This window comes from Elaeis guineensis, chromosome 6, assembly GCF_000442705.2.
Source record: "Elaeis guineensis isolate ETL-2024a chromosome 6, EG11, whole genome shotgun sequence".
Taxonomy (NCBI): Eukaryota; Viridiplantae; Streptophyta; class Magnoliopsida; order Arecales; family Arecaceae; genus Elaeis; species Elaeis guineensis.
The window spans coordinates 99,392,257-99,415,690 of record NC_025998.2 but is presented as its reverse complement, the minus strand read 5'-3'; positions in this window follow the sequence as shown (position 1 = coordinate 99,415,690).

Genomic DNA, 23,434 nt, shown 5'->3' with positions numbered 1-23,434 from the left:
TCTACTTGATGAAACACAAGTTCGAATCATTTGAAATATTCAAACAATTTCGTAATGAAGTAGAGAAACAAACTGAAAAATATATTAAGACTCTTTGATCTGATCGAGGGGGTGAATATCTTTTCAGTGAATTTCTGACATATCTTGGAGAGAATGAGATTCTCTCATAATGGACTCCTCTAGGGACACCACAGCATAATGGTGTCTCAAAAAGAAGAAATCGAACCTTGTTGGATATGATTCGGTCCATGATGTTGTTTGTAAGTCTGTCGATCTTCTTTTGGGGATATGCACTTGAAACAGCCTATTTTCTACTCAATAATATTCCAAACAAATCAGTTAGTAAAACACCATATGAGATATGGTCAAGACGTAGGCTGAACCTCACTTACCTTAAGGTCTGGAGGTGTCCGGCTTATGTCAAATGATTACAAACCGATAAGCTCAGACCTAGATCCGATAAGTGTAATTTTGTAGGATACCCTAAGGAAATGAGGGGATACTACTTTTACCTTCCTACTGAACAAAAGATATTTATCAGCAGTAAGGCATAATTTTTAAAAAAAGAGTTTCTTAGTGAAGAAACAAGTGCCTCTAAAGTCGAGCTTGACGAAGTTCGACAGGTAGAACAACTGGCAACAGTAACTAAATTTGAACTGGATTTGATAAGATCAAATCTGGAGCCTGATATATAAACATCCTTAAGGTGATTTGGTAGAGTACCACGTTAGTCGGACAGATACCTAGGTTTCTTATTCCGAGACAGAGATCCTGTTGAGTCCGATGAGAACAATGAGGATCCAGTCACCTATGTGGATGCAATGCAGAGGTCCGACTCTGAGAAATGATTTGAAGCCATGAAATCTGAAATGGAGTCCATGAAGATCAACAATGTATGGACATTGATTGATCCACCTGAAGGGATAAAATCTATAGAGTATAAGTGGATCTTCAAAAGGAAAAGGGGCACAGACAAGAAGGTTGAGACCTATAAAGCCTGTTTGGTTGCTAAGGGATATCATCAACGTTATGGTATTGACTATGACAAGATGTTCTCTTCTGTGGTAATGCTCAAGTCCATTCGGATCATGCTTGCGATAGTGGCATACCTAGACTATGAAGTCTAGCAAATGGATGTGAAGACAGCTTTTCTAAATGGGAGCTGAATGAAGAGGTGTATATGATGCAACCTGAAGGATTCACATCTACAGATGAGTTCAAGGTGTGCAAGCTTCAAAGATCCATTTATGGATTGAAGCAAGCATCTCAGAGTTGGAACATACATTTTGATAAGGTGATCAGAATGTATGGCTTCATTAAGAATGGAGAGGAAGCCTGTATATATAAGTGGGCTAATGGTTCAGTAATTATATTTTTTATTTTGTATATGGATGATATTCTCTTAATCAAGAATGATGCACCTACATTACAGAGAATAAAAGTGTGGCTATCATCACAATTCTCCATGAAGCATCTGGGAGAAGTAGCCTATATCCTAGGGATGAAGATCTATAGAGATAGATCTAAGAGGCTGCTCGAACTCTCTCAATCAATGTACATAGATACTATACTGAAATGGTTTAGTATGAAAAATTTCAAGAAAGGCTATTTTCCGATAGGCCATGAAATTTTTCTCTCGAAGAAAGATTGTCCAACAACCTCTCAAGAGAGAGAGCATATAAGTAAAATTTTATATACCTCGACAGTGGGTTCTATAATGTATGCCATGATATGTACAAGATCGGATGTGGCATACTCACTAGGAGTAGTGAGTAGATACCAATCAGATCCAGGTGAGAACCATTAGAAGGTTGCAAAAATCATCTTTAAGTATTTGAGAAATACTAAGGACCAGTTGCTCGTTTATAGAGAATCTGACTTGAAACTCATGGGATACATTGATTTCAGTTTTCAATCAGATCGTGATGATAGCAAAAGCATGTCGGAATACATCTTTATCCTAAATGGTAGAGCTGTCTGCTAGAAAAATTTTAAGCAGTACACCGTAGCCGATTCTGTTTGCGAGGCAGAGTACATCGCGGCATCCGATGCTGCAAAGGAAGCTGTATGGCTGAAGAAGTTCATCACCGTGCTTGGAGTGGCACCCTCCATCGATGGTCTAGTTTTGTTTTATTATGATAGTACTGGAGCCATAGCTCAGGCAAAGGAGCCGAAGGCACATCAGTGGATAAAGCATATTCTGTATCGCTACCACCTTATTTGAGAGATCATCGATCGAGATGACGTTGACCTTCAGAAGATCGATGGAAAGAATAACTTGGCCGACCCATTAACTAAAACCCTTATGGTAAAGGAGTTCGAAGATCACAAAATGAAGATGGATATACGATACTGTACCGATTGACGTTAGTATAAGTGGGAGTTGTTGGAAAATATGTTCCAAAATCAATCGTCAGTCTGTTGACGATTGTGCTATTTGATGTAATTGTATATAAATTAATTAATAAAATATTTATTTGATAATTTTCATCATAAGCTTGTACATCTTCTACATCAAATTTCTTTGTTATGATGAAAGTCCTTAGGACTATTTTAAATCGATAAAGGAGGATTTATCATTTAGTCCTTAAATGAGTTTGCGACCAAATGATATGCTATTACTAGGATGATAGACATATCAAGTGTAGGTTGTTGTATGCTATATAGGATGGGTAGTCTCTTAACCAAGGAGCGTGGAGATGCTGGTATGGCATGCAGATAAAATATTGGAGTATATTTCACTGAACGTGATCAACTCTAGAGTACTCTGCTGTCAAGAGTCACTCCGAAAGGATATGGGTATAAGTGTCCCTCCGACCTGAGATCACTACAGTGACTTGCAAGTAACTCACTGTCCTTTGGTATTGGACTATCTGAATTTTTAATTCAGGATCGAAAAGTTTCTAGGCACAGTCAAGTACTTGTAAAGTCGGTGCGTGAATCAAGATGAAGTTGACTACTCTAAGAGATTGGAGAAAATACTTTGTGTTTCAATTTAGTAAGACCTTGGCCAGGGCAATCTTTATGAGGAGTCATAGGATTTATTAGGTTGAGACACATAATAGATGTACTGTTAAGGGTTGATAGTTTAAACTCTAAATTATCCTGGCATTAAAAGTCAAAGGGATAAATTATATGGTAACTATATCCAAATAGGTTCTTGAGTATTACTTTGCATACATTCAATCTATCCGAATGACGGGTATCATTGCTAGATGGTTACTCTGATTGGTACAAAAATCAATTCCTGTGGTATCAATTTAGGTTCGAACCTATGGGTCACACACATTAAAAGTTTCTCACCAATTACATGGCTAATCTGAAGAGTCTCAATGGGCGAAAACTCTAGTGAAGAGTCCCATTAGACGGAGACTCTGCTGAAGAGTCTTACTAGAATTGGACTCTATCATTAATGGAGAATTAATTAGTGATTAGATCATTAATTAGCTCAATTTGATTGAGCATTAAAGTCTGGATCAAGTTTGATTGAATTGGATTCAATCAGGCCAGATTTGATTAGGTTATAAGATGACCTAATCGGTAAGGGAGAAATGATCCTGATTTGATTGAATTTATGGCTCAATTAATTTATTAATTTGATCAAATTTAATTGAGATTATACGAGCCTAATTAGATTAGATTCATCATATTTTATTTGAATCTAATTGGATTGGATTTGAAAAAAATCCAATTGGTTAAACCCTAGAGCCCCAAATGAATAGGACTCTCTTCCTTGCACCACCTAAATTGTCTCACGACTTTTCTCATCAAATAAAATTAATTTGTATGTGAGAGAATTAGAAAATAACCCTTCTTTTTTCATCCATTAAAGATAGAATTTGGTTGGTTTTGATTTGAATTCAAATTGATTTGAATTTTAACTTAAAACCTTATCATATCCTTCCACACGTCGACAGTTTTTGAAGGTGCCCATTGTATATGAGAAAAAGAAGTCTTTCCAATTGATTTTTATATTCAATTTTCTTTGGTAAGTCCCTCTTTAAGTTAGATAAGGGTGAGAAAAAGTTAGAGTTCAATTGAAATTCAAAATAGTTTGAATTACAACAAACTCTAGCCCTTATTCTGCCTTATCTGATTTGTGTGACAAGCATAAAAAGGTAATGTTGGTGCAAAAATCCACCTGCACCGGAGAGCCTGGAGTTGTGGGGGTCGCAGTCACCGTCGGGACCTGCAAAAGAAGTCTAAACCGGAGGTGGGGTTGCTCCGGCAAGATCCTCCGATGCTCAAGTCAGTTCTCTGCCTCAACAAGAATGGAGTGATCGAACGAAAATTTTAGCAGAGTTTCTAGGTAAAAATGAGAGCCTAGAGAATAACGTATCTGGGGTCCCCCTTTTATAGGTGAAGGGGGCAACAGACCGATAGCGATGTCTGTAACCGTCTAGCAGTGGGCTGCCTAGGAGTTTGTTGCAAAGAGTAGTGGAGTGGACCCGTGGCTATCACCGGGGTGTGCCACGTGGAGTCTGCCATGAGGAGCGGAGTGGCGTCCGTTGTTGCGACTTGTCAGAGAATGGAAGAATCGCATGGTATCCATCGCAGGAAGTGGAGTAGGATCGTGGCCATTATTGTGGCCTGCCAGGGAGTGATGGAGCCGTGTGGAATCCATCGCAGGAAGTGGAGCAGTGCTGTGGCCGTTACTGCGGCCTGCCAGGGGGTCCAAGCCTATCGGTCGGAGTTCGACTGGGGTGTCTGGCGGAGAGAGGTGGCTAGCCACCCATCTGAGAGGAGCTCGGAGTCTAGCTCTCGCAGGAGTTCGGATGGAGTCTTCCTTCAGTCAAAGTCGGGGGTGAAGTCCGACTCCCGTAGGAGTTCGGGCGGAGTCTTCCCGTAGCCAGAGTCGGAGACGAGGTCTGGCTCCCGTAGGAGCCTGGGCAAAGTCTACCTGCAATTAAAGTCAGGGGCGAAGTCCGGCACCTTTAGGAGTCCGGACGAAGTTTATCTGTAAGCGAAGTCGTGGGTGGAGCCCGACTCCCGTAGGAGTCCGAGCGAAGTCCTTGCACAGCCAAAATTAGGAATGAGACCTGGCTCCCATAGGAGTCTGGGCGGAGTCTTCCCGCAGCTGGAGCTGGAGACAAGATCTGGCTCCCATAGGAGCCCGGGCGAAGTCTACCTGCAATCACAGTCAGGGGTGAAGTCCGGCTCCCATAGGAGTTCAGATGAAGTTTACCATCAGTCGAGGTCGGGGATGAAGTCTGGCTCCCGCAGGAGTCTGGGCGGAGTCTTCCCGTAGCCGGAGTCGGAGACGAGGTCAGGGATGAGATCCAGCTCCCGTAGGAGTTCGGGTGAAGCCCTTCCGCAATCGAGGTCGAGGATAAGATCCGGCTCCCATAGGGGTCCGGGCTGAGTCTACCGACAATCAAAGTCAGGGATGAAGTCCGGCTCCCATAGGAGTCCGGATGAAGTTTATCATCAGTCAAGGTTGGGGATGAAGTCCGGCTCCCGCAGGAGTCCGGGCGGAGTCTTCCCATAGCCGGAGTCGGAGATGAGATCTGGCTCCCATAGGAGCCCGGGCGAAGTCTACCTGCAATCACAGTCAGGGGTGAAGTCCGGCTCCCATAGGAGTCCGGATGAAGTTTACCATCAGTCGAGGTCGGGGATGAAGTCCGGCTCCCGCAGGAGTCCGGGCGGAGTCTTCCCGTAGCCGGAGTCGGAGACGAGGTCGGGGATGAGATCCGGCTCCCGTAGGAGTCCGGGTGAAGTTTATCAGCAATCGAGGTCGAGGACGGAGTCCAGCTCCCGTAGGAGTCCGGGCGAAGCCTTTCCGTAGTCGAAGTCGGGGACGAGATCCGACTCCCGTAGGAGTCCGGGCTGAGTCTGGTAGTTGTAGGAAGCTACCATCGGGGAAGTTCAGCCGTTGGTGAAGTCCGGGGTAGTTCGGATTGGAGTTGAACCTGGCTGGAGGAAGTCCGAGAGGGATTCGGGGAACAGCTGATAGTCGTAGAAAGTCGGCTGGCGGCAGAGCTTAATGAGCGCTTGGGACGGTTTAATAGATAACTGGGGGAACTCATGTTGAAGGAGCTCGGGTGGTGTAGTGGGAGTTCGTCCATCGGGGGAATTCACTCAGCATTGTGGAAATCTGACTGTTGGAGAAGTCTGGAGAGATACCATCTGCAGTCGAAAGCCGGAGGAGTCCTGGGAGGGTCAATCCTGTTAAGAACTTCGACTGAGGATATTTTATACCCAACACCAGTCTCCCTACTTTCGAGTTCGAATTTTGGATGAAGGAAGTACAGAAAGATTATCACAGCCGAAGTTCCTCCCTCGATGTCCGCGCGCGATCATCCTCAGATATTTTGGCATTTAATGCATGCATGCTAGAGCCTTTTTTCGATTAGGGCGACTCGAAGAGTCTTTTCGGAACTCCCACCAAGACATGATCCTAAGCGTCACGCCATGAAAGTCTGCGAACGGTCAACCCTAGGTCATGGTGAGTGGGACACGCGGTGGGCACTGGTTGGCCTAGGGACACCTGCCACCATAACTGCGCCAGGCTCCGTTGCCTATTTAAGCCCCCACCTTTCCTCCAGGGGCTTCACTTCGCCTGAGGGCCGACATCTTTCTTTCGCCTAAGAGCTTAGCCACTCAGCCACTCCATCGGTGCCCCTTCCGACTCCGAGCATCCTTCGTGCCGGTCTTTGCCATCTCCGTCGGCTCTCCGCCGTCTCCAGTCCCCCGAGTCTCTCCAAGGGGTTCCCCCACCGGGGCCTCCACCCCGAAGGCCAATCTCAAGAGGATGCCACGGACTAGGAAGAGTACCAAAAGGAGAACAGCAGTCTGCGAGTTCTCCGGTTGTCAAACTGCCACTGAGGGTTTCTATCACCTTAAAGGGGGCTCGAGGGAGAATTCCTTCAACAACAGGGGTTTAATAACGAGGACAACCGATGAAGGCATTCCGCCTGAGAATTTCGGAGTAGCTGAACGGAGCGACACCAGTCAAGGGGGCAGAGCTTTCGTCACAAACCGTGGCAGGATCCTTGATGTCGTCGGAGCCAAGGGACCAGAAGCGATCGGCGTCGATGGTGGGGCAGTAGAACTTGTTGCGGGGATGGTGGAAGTAGCGCATGCCGACCTTACTGGAACACCTAGGATGGTGGTTGTCGTGGAGCACATGGCGGTGGTGCATGTCTCCGGTGCCATCGCTGCCTCCGGAGTAATTTCGGTTCTTCTTGAAACAGGTCGTCGTCGCCGCTGCCGTTGCCTTTGCCGCCCCCTGAATTCTATCCCATCCTTTTCCCCCTAGGGTTGGAATTTCGGAGATGGAGCGGAACGAGGCGGGGGGCGAGAGCCGAGAGGCTTGTCACACGTACTGAAAAATACTGTTGGGAAGGACAGAACCGGGAAGAGAAGTCTACAGCTCGAAGTGGCCTCCGGTGTATCCCTTTCGAGTCTTGTAATAATGTTTTCTTTTTCTGGCCCTCCGGGTCTTGTAACGTACATCTTGTTAATCGAAAAATGAGAAGGAGATTTTGTTACTTCGTTCGCACTTTGCGTTGAATTGTTGTCTGCCGAACTTCTTTCCTTTACCATTGTTGTTGTTGTATTCCCTTCTCTCTACTTCTCTTCTTTTTTTTTTCCTCCTTTTCTTCTTTTTCTTTTTCTCTTTTTCTCTTTTTTTTTTTTTTTGACGTCGTCCGTAGGTCGTCGGTAGTTGTCACGTCGGCTCGCCTTTCAGTTGTCCTTCTCCTTTAACCTCAATGGCTCTATGATGTGTATTTGACGAATAATATGAGAAGAAAATTTTCGGCTACCTCTTTTACTCATGTGTTGAATTGTCGCTTGTCGAGCTTCTTTTCGGCCTTTGCGTCGTTCGGAGGTATCCGATTGCCATCGTATCGACTCATCTTTTTCGTCCGCGGTAGCAGATTCGTTTGGGGCCCGCTCGGATTAGGCACCCCCCATCAGGGCTCGAGCTCGGAGGTCTGAGCTTCCGTCACCCTGAGGAGGTCATCTCATCTCGGGCTTGCGTTGAAAGCTTCCTTGAAAGCTGGGGTTCTTGATAAGAATCCCAACCCTTGCTGAGACGAGGTTCTCTGCATCTTTGATGCTGTTTATTTTTCCTTCGTCGCTGACGTAGTCCATCGCTTTCCCTTTTAACTCTTCTCCCCTTTTTTCTTTTCGAGTGGGATTTTTTCCTCCGCTCTTGGTAGGGCTGCGGGAGTCCGGCTCCCGTAGGTGAAGTCGGGGCGAGGTCTGGAAGAAGCTTGTCTGCAGTTAAAGTTGGAGACAGAGTCCAGCTCCCGTAGGAGTCTGGAAGAAGCTTGTCTGCGGTTGAAGTTGGAGACGGAGTCCGGCTCCCGTAGGAGTCCGGAAGAAGCTTTATTGCGAAGGGGCTGCTGGAGAAGGTCCCCCTTTTTCTCATCTGGTCTTGAATGACCAGACCTTAATTGATGTCGGGGTGAGGTTCTTTCCCTATTTCTGTCGTAACAGGTTTCAGCTCTGGTTAGGATGAGGTTCTCCTTCTGTTCCCAACAGGGCTGTGAGGGCACATAAAGGTCGTTGCAAGGGCCTCTCCTCCCATCCGATTTAGAAGAACCGGATCTTCGACTTTGCTCATGTCAGGACGAGGTTTTCTCCTGTCCCTAACAGGGCTGTGGGGGCGCATATGGGCGTTGTAGGGCCTCTCCCCCCATCCGATCTAGAGAGAACTGGGCCTTCGACTTTGCTCAAGTTAGGGCGAGGTTCTCCTCTTGTCCCTAACAGGGCTGTGGGGGCACATATGGGCGTTGCGAGGCCTCTCCCCCCATCCGGTCTAAAGAGAATCGGGCCTTCGACTCTGCTCAAGTTAGGGCGAGGTTCTCCTCCTGTCCCTAACAGGGCTGTGGGGGCGCATATGGGCGTTGCAGGGCCTCTCTCTCCATCCGATCTAGAGAGAACCGGGCCTTCAACTTTGCTCAAGTTAGGGCGAGGTTCTCCTCCTGTCCCTAACAGGGCTGTGGGGGCGCATATGGGCATTGTAAGGCCTCTCTCCCCATCCGGTCTAAAGAGAACCGGGCCTTCGACTTTGCTCAAATTAGGACGAGGTTCTCCTCCTGTCCCTAACAGGGCTGTGGGGGCGCATATGGGCGTTGCGAGGCCTCTCCCCCCATCCGATCTAAAGAGAACCGAGCCTTCGACTTTGTCGAGACGAAGTTCCCCTCCTGCTTCCAACACAGTTTGTGTTGACTGCCCTGTCGATATAAGCTAGCGCCAAGAGGGGAGATATGTAAATATACAACTTTTATTTAAAATAGAGTTATCGATAATACATTCGTAAGTTTTTCGAGCTCCATGGTCGCGGGAGGTCTGCTCCTCCGAGCTCCTTGAGGGAATAAGTTTCGGACTGGACTACTTCTTTGACCTCATACGGGCCTTCCCAGTTTGGGACGAGCTTCCCTCGATCCTGAGGTTGCGAGACAGCGGCTCGTCGAAGCACTAGATCTCCTGCTCTAAAGGCTTTATTCTTGACCCAGAAATTGTAATAGCGGGCGACCTTCTGTCTGTAGGCTGCCATCCAAACTTGAGCTATCTCCCGCTTTTCTTCCAGCAAGTCAAGGTTGGCTTTAAGGCCTTGCGAATTTTGATGTTCATTGAATGCCACGACTCGTGCCGACAGGAGTTTAAGCTCAATTGGGATGACGGCCTCCGTTCCGAAGGCTAAAGCAAAGGGGGTCTCCTTCATGGACAGTCTTTGGGTAGTTCGATATGCCCACAACACATGATAAAGTTCGTCTGCCCATGTTTCCTTCGCCTTTTCAAGCCTCGTCTTGATCCCTTGCAGCAGGGTTCTGTTGGTCACTTCAGCTTCGCCGTTTGCCTGAGGATGGGCTACTGATGTGAAGTTGTGGAAGATATTTAGATCTTCACAGAATTCGATGAATCTTGCTCCCACGAACTACCGCCCGTTATCAGTGATTAGGGTTCTCGACAGACCGAACCTGCAAATGATTGACTTCCAGACGAAATCTTGCACTTTAGCTTCTGTGATTTTTGCCAGTGGTTCGGCTTCGACCCACTTGGTGAAGTAGTCAATCGCTATCAGGAGAAACTTCCTCTGTCCCGACACCATGGAAAAGGGTCCAAGGATGTCCATCCCCCATTGCGCAAAAGGCCACAGGGCACTCAAGGGTGTAAGCTCGGTGGCGGGCTGTCTCTGGATGTTGGCATATCTCTGGCATCGGTCACATTTTCTGACGTATTCAATCGAGTCGTGGTGCATCGTCAGCCAGTAATATCCTTGGCGGAGCAACTTATGGGATAAAGATCTAGCCCCCAGATGGCTTCCGCAGATTCCTTCATGCACTTCCCACAAGGCGTAGTCAGCTTCCGAAGGCCTGAGATATTTTCAAAGGGGCAAAGAGTATGATCTCTTGTACAACTTGCCCTCATAAAGGATGTATCGGGAGGCTTGATTTTGGAGCTTCCGAGCTTCTTTCACATCCTGGGGGAGAACTCCGTCTCTGAGATATGTTATCAGTGGGTCGATCTGTAGGAACCAGATCTAGGGTTTCAGGGTTAGATCTTGAAACTTTTTCAAGATCATACAGTGGAAGACTAAAATAAATCAAAATTTATTTTCTAAGATCAAAAAATCCCTAGATCTAAGATCCTATTACATGATTATTACATAGCATTAAATCAAAAATTAAAATATATATAAATATAGTATGAACTACATGTTGATCATATCAACATGTTTCTATACTAGCTACATCTAATGTATGTATTAAATAATAGATCAGATCTATTACCTTGCAAGTTAGACGCTCTAACCTCGCTGATCCGGGCTTAAGGATGATGTTGCAAGCCGCACATGCGTCCGACCTCTAGGAGTCGTCCACACGAGCCCACGAATCTCGATCAGAAGTCCTGCTTCAGGAAATCAGCACAGTATGCTAGTACTGCGCTGATCCTTCTTTGATGGTTGATCAGGTGCCTCCTTCTTCTTGATTTGGACTCTTCCAAAGATGGAAAGTAGAAGGAGGAGTTTCAGATCTAAGACACTCTCAGGAAACTCAAGATGGAAGGAGGAAAGATATGAAAATAAAAACCCTAGAAGAAGACCCTCTTCTTCTTCACGTTTTTCTCTCTAAACGCCCAAACTTACATCTTTTATATCTCCACGACCCAAAGGTATTTCTCTTTGATTTTTGGATGGCAAAAAGGTATCTCAAATATCTATCTCTCCTTAAAATTTTACAAAGAAACTCATCTTATATAGAAAGATATGATAGAGTCCTTATCTAGGTCAAACACCTAGTCAAGGCTTATCCAAACATGGCAAGTTAAGGGACGCCCAACTCTTGAGCACCTCCTCCATATTTTCGTGCATGGATCACCAGAAAAGGGTGTACAATGTAAACCCTAAAAGCCACAAAAATTCCAAAAAAAATTTGGATAAATTCGGTGCAAAATTGAAAGAGTTTTGGATTTCTAAAACTCTATCTCATAGAATTCGAAATCCAAACTTATTCCTTTTAGATTTGATCCAAATCACCTTCCATGTAAGAAAGAAGAGAGGAGACCTTTTGTGAACGTGGGAGAGATCTAGGAGAGGGCTTTTGTCACACAAAATAAGTGGAGATTGGCGTTGAATAAGAGAGAGGGCGTGGAGAAGGTTTATGTGGCGCAAGGTGGAATCCTAGTCCTACTAGGATTCTGTCTCATAACTTATTTTAATTTGGTTTCCCAAACCAAATCAAATCAAAATTAGATCAACCCAATTAAAATAGGTCTTAACCTAATTAAGAACCTAATTTAATCAGATTAAATTAAATTTAAATCTGATTTAATTTTCTAATCAAATTAGAAATTAGATTGACCCAAGTCCTAGTTGAACTAGGACTAGTCTTTCCTTGCACTTGGCTTATCCAATAAACCAATTGGACTTGATCCAATCAAGCCCAAACCAAATCTAATTAAATCATATTTAATTAGACTTAATCTCAGCCCATTGGCTTAATCAAATTAAGCCAATTAGCAATCAAATTGCTAATCGATCCTCCTGTAACACTTGTACTGGGTTAAATGTCAATCGTATTGATCATTTAATCCTAGAACGATTCTTAATCGTTGATCAACCATCCGATCGGATCATGAACTCTAATGTGTGTGACCTCATAGGTCCGAACCTAAGCCGGTAGCATAGGAACAAATTCTTATACCAATCGAAGTGATCATCTAGCAATGATACCCGACGACCGGATAGGTCGAATGTGTAGAACAACATCCTTAGAACCCATGCGGATATAGTTTTCATATAATTCATCCCCTTGACCAAAATGATCATAGGACACCCCAGAGCTCAACTGTCAACTCTGATCAGGTTGTCCACATTATATTTTAAAATATCAAATCCATCTGATGGATTACCCTGGCCAAGGTTTTGCTAAATTGAAATATAGCGACTCATTCTTCTCCAACTCTTGGAGTGGTCAATCCCATCTCGATCACACTCTGACTTCGCAAGTATTTGACTGTGCCCAGAAGCCTTCCGTCTCTGAATTAAAAATTCAGTTAGTCCAGTACCAAAGCACAGTGAGTTGCTTGCAAGTCACTGATGCGATCTCAAGTCTAAGGGACACTTATACCTATATCCCATCAGAGACATTCTCGATAGCAGAATGCTCTGGAGTTGGTCACGTTCAATGACGATGTACCCTTACATCTCACCTGTATGCCATACCAGTGTCTCCACACTCCTTGGTTAAGAGGACAACCAACCCATATGGCCTACAGCGACCTATGCTCGATAGAAGCTGTCGTCCTTATTAACAGCTTATCATTTGGTCGTGAACAGTTTTAAAGACTAATCGATAAATCCTCTCTTTATCGAATCTAAATAGTCCTAAGGACTTCATCATAACAACAGAGTTCATTAGAAGATGAAAGCTTATGATGAAAATGCCAAATATATTTTATTTATTAACAAATCAATTATAATACTTGGTTACTCAACCATCAACCGCTTGACGATTGGCTTTTTGGGACACATTTCCCAACAACTCCCACTTGTCCTAAAGCCACTCGGCACAGTATCTAATACCCATCTTCGACTTGTGGTTGTCGAACTCCTTTATTGCCAGGGCTTTAGTGAAGGGGTCGGCTAGGTTCTCCTTTCCGTCGATCTTCTGAAGGTCGATGTCACCTCGATCCACGATCTCCCAGACCAGGTGGAAGCGGCGCAAGATGTGCTTCGTCCGCTGATGTGCTTTGGGTTCTTTCACCTGAGCTATGGCACCAGTGCTGTCGCAGTAAAGCAAGACTGGACCATCAAGGGAGGCTGCTACTCCGAGTTCGTTGATGAATTTCCTCAGCCACACAGCTTCCTTCGCGGCATCTGATGCTGCGATATACTCCGCTTCACAAACAGAGTCTACCACAGTATGCTGCTTGGAACTCTTCCAGCAGATGGCTCCACCATTCAGAGTAAAGATATAACCCGACACTCTCCTGCTGTCATCATGGTCAGATTGGAAGCTGGAGTCTGTGAACCCCACAAGTTTCAGATCTGACTCACCATAAACCAACCATTGGTCCTTAGTATTTCTCAAATACTTAAGGATGGCTTTAACCACTTTCCAGTGATTTTCTCCAGGATCAGATTGGTATCTACTCACTACTCCTAGTGAGTATGCCACATCTGGTCTTGTACATATCATGGCGTACATGATAGATCCCACGGCTGAAGCATATGGGACTCTACTCATACGCTCTCTCTCTTCAGGAGTTGTCAGACAATCCTTCTTAGAGAGAGAAATTTCTTGGCCTATCGGTAGATAGCCCTTCTTGGAATTCTCCATGCTGAACCTCTTCAGCACAGTGTCTATGTAAATGGACTGGGATAACCCAAGCATCCTTTTAGATCTATCCCTATAGATCTTCATCCCTAGGATGTAGGATGCTTCACCCAAGTCCTCCATGGAGAACTGTGATGACAACCAAACTTTTATTCCCTGTAGTGCGGGGATGTCATTCCCGATTAAGAGAATGTCATCCACGTACAAGACAAGGAATACCACAACTGGACCATTTGCCCATTTATAGATGCAGGGCTCTTCTCCATTCTTAATGAAGCCATACATTTTGATCACCTTATCAAAATGCATGTTCCAACTCCGAGAAGCTTGCTTCAATCCATAAATGGATCTCTGAAGCTTGCACACCTTAGACTCATCTGTGGATGTAAACCCCTCAGGTTGTATCATATACACCTCTTCGGTCAGCTCTCCATTCAGGAAGGCTGTCTTTACATCCATTTGCCAAATCTCATAATCCAGATGGGCAGCTATTGCAAGCATTATCCGAATAGATTTGAGCATTGCCACAGGAGAAAATATCTCGTCATAGTCAATACCATAACATTGACGATACCCCTTGGCAACCAGACGGGCTTTATAGGTCTCCACCTTTCCGTCTATGCCCCTCTTCCTTTTGAAGATCCATTTATACCCAATGGGTTTAACCCCTTCAGGTGGGTCAACCAATGTCCATACATCATTGACCTTCATGGACTCCATTTCGGATTTCATGGCTTCAAGCCATTTCTCGGAATCAGGTCTCTGCATAGCATCCATATAGGTGATTGGATCCTCATTATTCTCATCAAGTTCGATGGGATCACCGTCCCGGATCAAGAAACCGTAGTATCTGTCCGGCTGACGCGGTACTCTACCGGATCGCCTTAATGGTGCAGGTATATTGGGCTCCGGATCTGATCTAATCATATCCGACTCAAGTTCAGCTATTGGTGTCGGTCCTTCTACCTGTTGAACTTCATCAAGTTCAACCTTAGAGGCAACGGTTCCTTCACCAAGGAACTCCTTTTCTAAAAAGATTGCCTTAAGGCTGACGAACACCTTTTGTTCATCAGCATGATAGAAAAAAATATCCTTTTGTCTCTTTGGGGTACCCTATGAATGAGCATTTGTCAGACCTAGGTCCAAATTTGTCTGTGACTAATCGTTTGACATAGGCCGGGCACCCCCAGACCCTGAGGTGTGAAAATACTAGCTTACGTCCTGTCCATATCTCATATGGAGTCTTAATTACAGACTTACTTGGAATCCTATTTAACAGATAACAAGCCGATTCGAGTGCATATCCCAAGAAGGATATCAGCAAGCTAGCAAAAACCCATCATGGATCGGACCATGTCTAACAAAGTTCGATTCCTCCTTTCAAACACACCATTATGCTGTGGTGTTCCTGGAGGAGTCCATTGAGAGAGAATCCCATTCTCTCCTAGATATGTGAGAAACTCACTAGAAAGGTATTCTCCTCCTCGATCAGATCGAAGAGTTTTAATACTCTTCCCAGTTTATTTTTCTACTTCATTTCAGAATCGTTTGAACATTTCAAACGAATCCGACTTATGTTTCATCAGATAGACATATCCATATCGGGATAGGTCATCCGTGAAAGTTATGAAGTAAAAATATCCACCTCTAGCACTGGTGCTCATGGGCCCACATACATCAGTATGTACTGGGCTCAAGAGCTCAGTAGCTCTCTCACCTTTTTCAGTAAAAGATGACTTGGTCATTTTACCAAGAAGACAGAACTCACAGGTTGGAAGTGATTCACAATCACTGACTTTGAGGATTCCCTCTTGAGTCTACCTATTTATTCTGTTCTTGTTTATATGACCTAGCCTACAGTGCCATAAGTAGATATCTGACACACTATCTAATCTAGGGTGTTTTCCAGTTGAATAGACTCTTATCAGGCTTGATCTTTTTGGTCTGGCTCTGCACTGATGTCCTAGCCTGAACTTGCACCTTCTTTACTTTCTTCTTCTTGTTCTTCTTCCCTTTCTCAAAAGGTCGAGAACCAGAAGACGAACCTCCCACTAAATTCACCGACTCCTTGTGAAGTTGGTGATCCTTCTCAAAGTTCTGAAGCAACCCCAGTAACCCGTGGTAGTTCTCTTCAGGCTTTGTCATTCTATAATGAGTGAGGAATGGGAGATAAGACTTGGGCAACGAGTTCAGTATTGCATCTTTCCAAGCTGCTCATGCAAGGAAAAGTCGAGCTTGCTCAATCATTCCATCAGCTCGATCATGTACAATACATGATCAGTGACAGAGGCACCATCCCATATTTTGGCGTTGAAGATGGCACAACTAGTCTTGTGCCTCTCCACGTCATCGGGTGTGCCAAAGGCATCCTCCAACACTTGAAGCTTGTCCTTTGGCTGAGCCGTCTCGAATCTGCGACTGAACTCATCGCTCATGATAGCCAGCATGATACAGCGCACCGTGGTCCGATCACTGAGCCACTTCTGGTAAGTGTCTCTGATTGTTCCACGTGCATTGACAGCTGGCTCCTCAGGTGCAGGATCTATTATCACATATAGGATCCGTTCATGCTCTAGGACTATCTTCAACTTTCGGTACCAGCTACCGAAGTTGGGTCCCACCAACTTATCATTGTCCAACAATGATCGGAGTGATAGGGAAGTGGCCATATTTGCACAAAGGAGAACCATAACCTAATTAGTAATTGATTCATTAAACCTAAAGATTTGGACTTTAATCAAAAGGTTTCTCCCACTATTTTATTCGAATTGGTAGCCTCTACCTTCAATTCGAGGAATTACCCTAATTCCTTAGCGGGTACTAGAATCCACTTAGACTGCACACAAGCCCAACTTTGGTTGGCCAACCCATGTACATCTAAGGGTAGGTTCATAACTAATTGTTTCTCTAAACAATTTCTAGTAATTTTAATTTTGCCCCAGAAACCTAATCAGTAGGCTTTGGCCTCCACTGTAAGGATCCAGTTAGGTCCAACCATTAACATGATCATACTTGGTGTATCTAACCAACGAATGATTAAGCCCAACTTTGGTTGGCTCACCTAACCACCATTAGAGAGATACTTCCAAGTCGTCATATGATGAGTGATAATTCCATTAGTCAACAAGCACCAAGCCTTTGGGTCTGCAATGATTATTGAGTTCATGGACTCATTATCAAACACCTTAATGGGAGGCTATGACTCAGTTATCTCCATAACTTTATCATTTTAAGGACCTAATAATTTTAGAGGATTTAAATAATATAGAGAATGAGGTCAGATGAACCAGCTTATTATGATCCTCCCACTGGCTTCACCAAGTCAGCTTAAGGAAGACCATTAAAAGGGCTGGTCTAGGAGCACCTAAATCAGTCACACTGATTTACCTAGCTGACATGGGTCAGCTCGAATAGTCAAGTGATCCGATCAAAACATAATTTCACCAAGAGACCAGGTAAGTTCGATCAGTGGGAGGGTCTGCCAAAGCTTGCCTTAGACACCATCAAAAATGGCCAGGTAAGCGGGCTCCCAATTAAAAACCACCGGTCTGGTTTACCTTAGACACCAACTGGTTTAATTAGTTTCAATTAGATCAACCTAACAGTTCGTGCTAGACCGCTTAGCCAAGAATCAAGTCCATTTGGTTCTCGTTAAAGACATGGACTTGACCAACTACAACTATTGTAATTGATCTAGAGAATCCTTGACCTAATCTAAGACAACAATTGATTAGATTTAGTCAATTCTCTAATTAAGTCCATCTTTAATCTAACCATAGGTCTAACCCAATTAATAGACCTAATTTCCACTAACCAATTAACCCAATGTGTTATGATTTGTGTCTTAGGTTCTTCAATTCACAATCCTAGAACCTAATCAAACAACTTCTTAATTCTTAATTAAGTTTTGGGCTGAGGGTTGGGTTCGGCTTTTTAAAAAATAATTTTCATATTTGTAAAACAATTTTACAATATGATTCTACCAATCATATTGCATGTTTGATTCATAATCAAGATGCAAGTGAAATAAACATGAAACTACTTTAGATCTAATCTAAACAGGTTCATGTAATTGAAACAATTTCAACTTTAAATAATTTCTTTGCATAAAAATTATTAACAAAGAGATTTTATTTCAGATTTAAACATCTTTTAAATCTAATAAATCATAAATTTAATCTAGATCATATCTAACAAATTTATGATTAAAGATAGATCTACACAAACTAGGACAACCTTTGCACTGTAAGGGGTAAACCTTACAGCAGGACAACCTTGCAGTTTGTGATTGATCTAAAATTTTAATTTCAGATTTAATAATCAGATTATAAATTAGATCTAATCTAAGAAATAATCTAAGCATGTATAAATAATCATGTAATAAAGAACCTAGGCTCTGATACCAATTGTAGGAACCAGATCTAGGGTTTCAGGGTTAGATCTTGAAACTTTTTCAAGATCATACAGCGGAAGACTAAAATAAATCAAAATTTATTTTCTAAGATCAAAAAATCCCTAGATCTAAGATCCTATTACATGATTATTATATAGTATTGTTGGTGAAAAAATCCGCCTGCGCCGGAGAAGCTGGAGTTGAGGAAGCCACGGTCGCCGCCGGGACCTGCAAGGGAAGTCTAAACCGGAGGTGGGGTTGCTCCGGCAAGACCCTCCGACGCTCAAGTCAGTTCTCTGCCTCAACAAGAATGGAGTGCTCGAACGGAGAATTTAGCAGAGTTTTGAGATAAGGCAAAAAAGCTTAAAGAATAACGTATCTGAGTCCCCCCTTTTATAGGCGGGGGAGGCAACGGACTGATGGCGACGTGTGTAACTGCCTGGTAGTGGGCCGTCCATGGTCAGGGGAATTGATTGCGAAAGATAATGGAGCAGACACGTGGGTATCACCTCGACTTGCCACGTGGAATCCGTTATGAGGGGTGGAGCAGCGTCCGTCGTCAGGAGAATCGCATGGTATCCATCGCAGGAGGTGGAGCAGGTCCATGGCCGTTACTGTGGCCTGCCAGGGGGATAATGGAGCTGTGCGGAGTCCGCCATAGGAAGTGGAGCAGGGCGGCTATGGCTGCTGCGGCTTGCTAGGGAATGATGATACTGCGTGGAGTCTGCCACAGGAGGTGGAGCAGGGTCGCGGCCGTTTTGAGGGCCTGTCAGGGGGCGTGGATCTGTCGATTGAAGCTCGGCAATGGTCGGAGCCGTCGTGAGCGGAGCCTGGCTCCCGTAGGAGTCCGGGCGGAGCTGTTCTGATGTCGGCGGCAGAGTCCGCTCCCGTAGGAGTCCGGGCGGAGCTGTGATGATGGCGGCAGAGCCCGGCTCTCGTAGGAGTCCGGGCGGAGCTGTACTTGCTGATGACGGCGGAGCCCGACTCCCGTAGGAGTCCGGGCGAAGCTGTGCCGATGTCGTCGGTGGAGCCCGGCTCCCGTAGGAGTCCGAGCGGAGCTGCGCTGCAAACAAAGTCAAGGGTGAAGTCCAGCTCTGATAGGAGTCCGGATTGAGCTTACCAGCAATTGATATTGAGAGCGGAGCTCGGCTCCCGTAGGAGTCCGGGCGGAGCTGTTTTGATGTTGGCGGCGGAGCCCGGCTCCCGTAGGAGTCCGGGCGGAGCAGCGCTTGCTGATGGCGGCGGAGCCCGGCTCCCGTAGGAGTCCGGGCGAAGCTGTGCTGATGTCGTCGGTGGAACCCGGCTCCCGTAGGAGTCCGGGCGGGGCTGTACTTGCTGATGGCGGTGGAGCCCGGCTCCCGTAGGAGTCCGGGCGAAGCTGTGCTGATGTCGTCGGTGGAGCCCGGCTCCCGTAGGAGTCCGGGCGGAGCTGCGCTGCAAACAAAGTCAAGGGTGAAGTCCGGCTCTGATAGGAGTCCGGATTGAGCTTACCAGCAATTGATATTGAGAGCGGAGCTCGGCTCCCGTAGGAGTCCGGGCGGAGCTGTTTTGATGTTGGCGGCGGAGCCCGGCTCCCGTAGGAGTCCGGGCGAAGCTGCGCTTGCTGATGGCGGCGGAGCCCGGCTCCCGTAGGAGTCCGGGCGGAGCTGCACTTGCTAATGGTGGTTCCGTCGTGGGTTCTGGCTGTGGGTATTTTATACCCAACACCAGTCCCCCTACATCCGAGTTTTGAATTTCAAACGAAGGAAGTACACAGAAGTACAGTCGGAACCATCCCTTCGAATCCCGCACCCTGCCGTTCCCAGATATTTTGGCATTAAATGAGCGCGTGCCGGAGTCTTTTCGAATTGGGGCGGAACGAGGGGACGCTTCGAAGACCCCGCAGGTACGCTGTCCTATTTACGGCGCAATTATGGCCCTGCCAACCGCCAGCCGCCTTCAGCCGTCTGCCACGGAGGGTGGGACACGTGTCGGATGCGGACTGGCCTGGGGGGATTCGAGATCATTATGGCGCCGGATCTCAGGGTCTATTTAAACCCGTCCTCCCCCCTTTTTGTAGCTGCCCTCCTTTTCTTTTCTTATCATTTTGTCCCTCTTTTTCTGGCCGTCCTGGCCCTGTAGCACATATATCAAGAATGAGAAAAAGACACTTTGTGTTACCTTGTCCGCGCGTAGCACTAATATTATCGTTCGTTGACCCTTTCTCGTTGTTTGGCCTGTTTGGCTTAGAGGTCGCCGTGGGAAAGGGCTCTTCCCTTCCATCTGATCCCGTCATGTGGCTGAGCCTCGCCACCGTTTTTAACCCTTGCTGGCGAAGTGGCGGATGGAGCCCGGCTTTCTTAGGAGCCCGGGCGAAGTCTTTCTTGGGGGCGGAACCCGGCTCCCGTAGGAGTCCGGGTGAAGCTTTACCTGGCGACGGAACCCGGCTCCCGTAGGAGTCCGGGTGAAGCTTACCTTGGCGGCGGAACCCGGCTCCCGTAGGAGTCCGGGTGAAGCTTTACCCGACGGCGGAACCCGACTCCCGTAGGAGTCCGGGTGAAGCTTTACCCGACGGTGGAACCCGGCTCCCGTAGGAGTCCGGGTGAAGCTTTACCTAGCGGCGGAACCCGGCTCCCGTAGGAGTCCGGGTGAAGCTTTACCTTGGCGGCGGAACCCGGCTCCCGTAGGAGTCCGGGTGCAGCTTTACCTTGGCGGCGGAACCCGGCTCTCGTAGGAGTCCGGGTGCAGCTTTACCTTGGCGGCGGAACCCGGCTCCCGTAGGAGTCCGGGTCTTCCATTTTGCTTGAGCCGGTCGTGAGGTTCTCGTTATCAGCCTGGCTTGTGGGGGCGCATTAGGGCGCTGTAAGGCCTCTCCCCCCTCCGGTCTAAAAGAACCGTGCCTTCAACTTTGCTCATGTCAGGACGAGGTTCTCCTCCTGTTCCTGACATGGCTATGGGGGCACATTAGGGTGTTGCAAGGCCTCTCCCCCCATCCGGTCTAAAAGAACCGGGCCTTCGACTTTGCTCAAGTTAGGGCGAGGTTTTCCTCCTGTCCCTAACAGGGCTGTGGGGGCACATTAGGGCGTTGTAAGGCCTCTCCCCCCATCCGGTCTAAAAGAACCGGGTCTTTGACTTTGCTCAAGTTAGGGCGAGGTTTTCCTCCTGTCCCTAACAGGGCTGTGGGGGCACATTAGGGCGTTGTAAGGCCTCTCCCCCCATCCGGTCTAAAAGAACCGGGCCTTCGACTTTGCTCAAGTTAGGGCGAGGTTTTCCTCCTGTCCCTAACAGGGCTGTGGGGGCACATTAGGGCGTTGTAAGGCCTCTCCCCCCATCCGGTCTAAAAGAACCGGGCCTTCGACTTTGCTCATGTCAGGACGAGGTTCTCCTCCTGTTCCTGATATGGCCGTTGTTTTTTGGAGAGGTCGTATCCAGTCATAATACATCCGCGTTAAGCAGGAGGAGTGCGTTAGCTAGAAAGAAAAGTAGATTCAAAACGAAACAGTAGGCAATACATTTACAGTTCTCCCGCTCCTCCTTGAGGCCCTCCGGCGATGGAGTCGATGGTCCCGATAGGAGGCCGGTCCCCGGGCTGCTCCTCCCTCTTCTGCGGTTCGGGCGGTGGGAGGGCTCTTGGCCGGTCTCCTCTACCCTCAGGCCTGCGGCGGATGAATCTGTCGAGCCGACCTCGCCGGATGAGCTCCTCGATCTCGTCCTGGAGCTGGATGCACTCTTCGGTGTCGTGGCCGTGGTCGCGGTGGTAGAGGCAGAACTTGTTGGGGTTGCGCTTCCCGGGGTGCGTGCGCATCCTCTCCGGCCTAGGGATCAGCTCCTTGACCTCCATCAGTACCTGGGCCTTCGAGGCGTTGAGGGGGGCGTAGCTGCAGAACTTCCCTGGCGGGGAACCCCGCCGAAACCTGTTGTCCGGGCTTCTCTGCCTGCGTGCCCGGGGTGGAGTATGGGCGCGCCTGTGCCCAGGAGGGGATCGGGAGCGAGGCCGGGCTTCCCTTGGCCTCTTCTCAACTGCGGGCTTGCCAGAATCTCCCACCTGGAGCTCCCTTGCAGTCTCTTCATCCTTCATTTTGAAGGCCTCTTCCGCTCGGGCGTATCCTTCAGCTCGAGCCAGCAGATCAGCGAAATCCCTGGGGTACTTCTTCTCCAGGGAGTACAAGAGATCATTCTTCTGAAGGCCACCTTTCAGGGCGGCCATGGCCACTGACTGGTCCAAGTTCCGGACCTCCAGCGCCGCGATGTTGAAGCGGTTGATGTAGGCCCGTATGGACTCCCCTTCCCTCTGCTTGATGTTGATGAGGGACTCCGAACCTTTCCGGGGACGTCGGCTGCTGACAAAATGGGCCACGAATTGGTGGCTCATTTGGTCGAAGGAGAAGATGGTACCCGGCTTCAGTGCCGAGTACCAATTTCTTGCTGCTCCCTTCAAAGTAGACGGGAAAGCCCGGCACAAGATGGCGTCGGGGGCACCATGAAGCAGCATCATTGTTCGGAAGGCCTCCAAGTGGTCCACCGGGTCCGACGTCCCGTCGTAGCTTTCAAACTGGGGGAGCTTGAAATTCGGCGGGATCGGTTCCTGCATAATCATTTGGGAGAAGGGAGGGTCAGTGCAGATATCCTCACCGTAAGCGGGAGGCGCACGGCGGAGTTCTTCGATCCGCTCGTTCATCTCCTGGAGCCTCCGGTCCAGGAAATCCTCTCGACTTCGAGTCTCGAGGGTCCGTTGGCAGAACGGGGGCAGGGATCTCCCAGGGGTGGAGTCGTGGTCCGACTGAGGGCTCTCCACCCTCGGATTCGCCTTCTCGGGAAGGACGGGGCGGCTAGCCCAGGTGGCCCGCCCCACCGTCGGGTTCTGGCATTCCGGAGATGCCCCTTCCGGATGCGCTGACGCCTGCGGCGGCTGCTGCTGCATCGCCTGTACGGCCTCGACGAGGCCCTTGACCTGCTGCGCCAGCAAGTCAAACTGCTCCGCGCCGACCGCCGTCGCCGGAGGGGGAGGAGGGGCTGGCTGAGACACGGGAGGGGAGGCCGGAGCCTGAGATCTAGCCGCGGAGGCCATGGACCGCCGGGTGGACGCCCTGCGCGGAGGCATCGGGTGTCGATCTCGCGGGGGAGGATTAGGAGTAGATGACGGAGAGATGGCCGGAGGTGGCTCCGTTGAGCACTCCTTCAAGAACAAGGGTGCTGCGAAGACACAGCCGCCCTTCTTCTAGCGCCAATCCTGTTGGTGCAAAAATCCGCCTGCGCCGGAGAAGCTGGA